Here is a 3,624-nt window from a genome sequence, read left to right as displayed (position 1 = left end):
CCATTCTAATCAACTTCATGCAGGGTATGAACCGCCACATTCTCCAGTACCGGCACATTGATTCGGTGCATCAATGCATTGTAGCACTTGGTTGGACAAGAGTGCATGTACCAGTTTTGCCTGCAATCTAGTTTCTGCATCAGGGATATCTTGAATGTTGATGGCGTCATTTGTCAGCACGTCCTCCTTTCTCATCCCCTGCATGTCGTATACATCTCTCTTCTACTTCTTTTCTATTTTCGATTCTATTCCCATCACCTTTTCCACCAAGGCGGGGGTTAAGCGAACCAACACTTGCTTGGCTTTTTGTCCTCTTCCTATTGTGACAGTGCCGCACTCGTTGTCGGGGTCGTAAGACCTGAGAAATTCCACACACCTTGTGTGGTCGGTTTCTTGTGCGAATCTTTCCAGGTACTTGGTGAAGTTGCATTTTTCAACGACTCTCCTGGCTGCCTCTTCCTTGGCCACCAATCCTTCTATGTTGTGAATAGTTTGGAATTTTAGTTGGTTGTAGGCGCGGCTCTCCAAGGTGATGCTGTACTGTGCTCTCTCCTCTTCCGTGAATGGAAGCCGGTGGGCACAGTCTTGTTGCGACATTTTTTGTTCCTGTCATGAACCCCAGTTTCCATTAGTTCTTCCAAATTGACAATACAAAAACATCCTAGATTGAAAGGAAAGATTTACGTGTTTATTGAATGGAAGCCTCAAAATCCTATCCAATGTGAAGCCCCCCTTTTCAGCTTTAACTTTTTGCCTTTTATTTTAAAGTTCTCTTGACATTTTTCTACCTCATTTGTTGCCTACATGCTTATGCATTTTGCTTGACTCTTGCTAATTTTAATTGATCTCTTGATTCTGATTTTAATTGATCTCTCGATGCACCTTACTCCCCTTCCCCTCCCAGCTTGAGAAGAATCCTTACTAGGATTGAAGGTGTGGGGGGTTGAGGACCTTGGAATGGGTCTTAGGAGTCATCGGTGTAGGAACCAAGTGTAAAAATCGGGGTTGTACTCTAATTGAGCTGTGTGATTGAGATCAACAGGGCGAGTGCCAACATGCGTTATGTAAGTGAGAACATATGTTAGGAAGTCACCAGAGGCATTGTGGCTAGCAATGTGTAGCTCCTCCTCAATCAGTAGGCGATCGAGGTAAGGATATCCCTTGATGTGCTCCTCCAAGGGGCGGTTGCGAAGAGTGGTCAACACTTTGTACGAGGTTGGCACGATATAAGTGGGGTCATACTCCGTTGTTTTGATTGCGTGGCGCTGCTCCATGTTGCTCATGACTCGGCAGCCCTCTACTTCCCATTGCAACCTAAGAGTGTACCAATGCCGTAAAAATGGGGATTCCGTCCCAGCAAGTTGGGATAATTCTGCAATTTCTTGGTTGGTGATGGCAGAAGTGGTTCAGTGATCGTATGACATTATGAGATGCTGTTTGAGTGCTTGCTCTTTGGAGACCTCGTTGTGTCGAGTAATACAATAGCGGAGTTTGCTGCCTTTGCAAAGGCAAGTTCAAACGTCTCGCAAGAACAAGGCATCGTGCGACTTTCGGTTGCGAAGGTTCTGGCAACAAGCCTAAATCCAAGCGGTCATAGCTTAGAGCCAGCTCTCTGAAGGTGGCATCGAGCCGTCTAATGCAATCAACCATGTCATCCCCTGTATCTGTGGCTAGATCTGAGGCCAGTGTCAAAAATGACTTTCGCTCGTAGGAGGGCTTAAGACATGTGCGGTGGTTGGGGTTTAATGGCCCTAGAGCCTTTGACAGCAGATAATTGTGGTTGCGAGTGTGCCTTAGGTTTCAGTTGGGCGTCTTGGCTTAGGGCTAGTGGAGCGATAGCTACTTCTGATGGACTGCTTCCTTTAGCATGGCCCTAGAGCCTTTGATAGCAGATAGTTGTGGTTGCAGGTGTGCCTTAGGTTGCGGTTGGGCGTCTTGGCTTAGGGCTGGTGGAGTGGCAACTACTTCTGATGGACTGCTGCCTTCAGCATGGATCATTATTGTCGAATGGACTCTAGTGCGTGATGGGTCATGGGATGATTTTTGTTGTTTGGGCCAATAGGCTTGTTCGAGTCTTTCCGGCATGTGTGTAGGTGGGCTTGCTGGATGTGGTCCTGGGGAGCACTATGGCTCGTTGTTTTGAGCTTTGATGGGGCTAGGAGTGATCAAGCTCGGGGGTAGCGTACAAGTGGCAGTCTTGGCCAGGTGGGTTTTAGGGATATACAACAAGGTGTTTCCCTCATAGTAGCCTTGCGTGAGCAGGAGAGCTTTGAGGACCCACCTGCACTAGATCATGCCCTGATTTCTGTAACTGCGCCTTGGTGTCCCAGGTTTAGAGCTATGGATCTTATGCGGTCGTGTGTGATGACTCCAAGGCGGTGGTTGTGGTTGTTTAGGCCTCCATTGGAAGCTATGCTGGTGAGCCTTAGCTTTTGTCACCAAGAGTAGTGGTTCTTGAGTGGTGGTGGGGGGCGGCCGGTCACTACCCTTCTCCTTAGATTCGGATGCTAATAGTTTTACTGGTGGTCGTTGTCGTATTGCTGCGCATTCGAGGTGTGAAAACCACCTGAAAGTTGTGTGTGTGATTTGATACTTTGTATATACTTAGTTGTTGTGTTTACATTTATTTTCTGCATATGAGTATAGTGGGGAGGAGTTGGAGGCATAGTGGTGGAAATGATGAGATGCTTTCAGCCTATGTTGAGCAAGGTCGAGTGGAAAGCACAACTGATGCTGGTGAACGTGTTACACGTATTCGTTCAGGACTTTGCCTTCTCCTTCTTCAGCTACATCAAAAATACCTAATGATACCAAGCCTCCACATCCAGGAGTTGGAAAGAAGGAGCCCAAGCATATTGGACGCTTTGATGTTTTCGAGGATGATCCAGATCAAGATAGTGTAGATTCACCTCATGGGATCCTAAACATGGAGATTTACTAACAACAGCTTCAGGAGATAGAACTGTGCGTCTTTGGGATGCTTGTACTGGTAAGTGCTCCCAACAAGTGGAGTTGAGTGGTGAGAATATAAATATCACTTTCAAGCCTGATGGGTCACATATTGCTGTTGGAAATAGAGATGATGAGCTGACTATTATAGATGTTCGTAAGTTCAAGCCAATCAACAAGCGCAAGTTTCCTTATGAGGTGAATGAAATAGCGTGGAATACCATTGGAGAACTGTTCTTCCTCACAACTGGGAATGGAACGGTGGATATCTTGTCCTACCCATCTCTTTCTACATTACACACACTTGATGCTCACACAGCAGGTTGTTATTGTTTTGCCATTGATCCGACTGGGAGGTACTTTGCAGTGGGGAGTGCAGATGCTCTTGTGAGCCTCTGGGATCTTTCTGAGATGCTTTGTGTTCGTACTTTTACCAAGCTTGAAGCAAAGCAAAAGATCTAGAGTTGAAGGGACATGCGACGTAAAGATGAAAGATGCCGCTTTTCTGCGTGTGTATGAGAGGAAAGTGTGGCTAAAAAAGTGGGCTTTTTCTAGTTCACGGAAGAAAAAAGCTTTGGGGGGAAGGATCGACTGGGGGAGGAAGGCTGCAAGAGAAAAAGCATCGACAATAGAGGACGGAAATGGACGAAGAAGATGGAAGTAATAAGGAATTAG

The 3,624-nt window shown here is 46.4% G+C and overlaps 1 pseudogene; it reads left to right on the top strand.

The window, feature by feature from the left end:
* The first annotated feature begins 1,339 nt into the window (after nucleotides 1-1,339).
* LOC148034790 (THO complex subunit 3 pseudogene) lies at nucleotides 1,340-3,411 on the top strand (annotated as a pseudogene).
* The last annotated feature ends 213 nt before the right edge of the window (nucleotides 3,412-3,624 follow it).

This window comes from Lygodium microphyllum, chromosome 6 (assembly GCF_053477565.2).
Source record: "Lygodium microphyllum isolate KBCC chromosome 6, Lygodium_microphyllum_v1.1.10, whole genome shotgun sequence".
NCBI lineage: Eukaryota > Viridiplantae > Streptophyta > Polypodiopsida > Schizaeales > Lygodiaceae > Lygodium > Lygodium microphyllum.
This window is presented reverse-complemented; position numbering and strand designations above follow the sequence as displayed.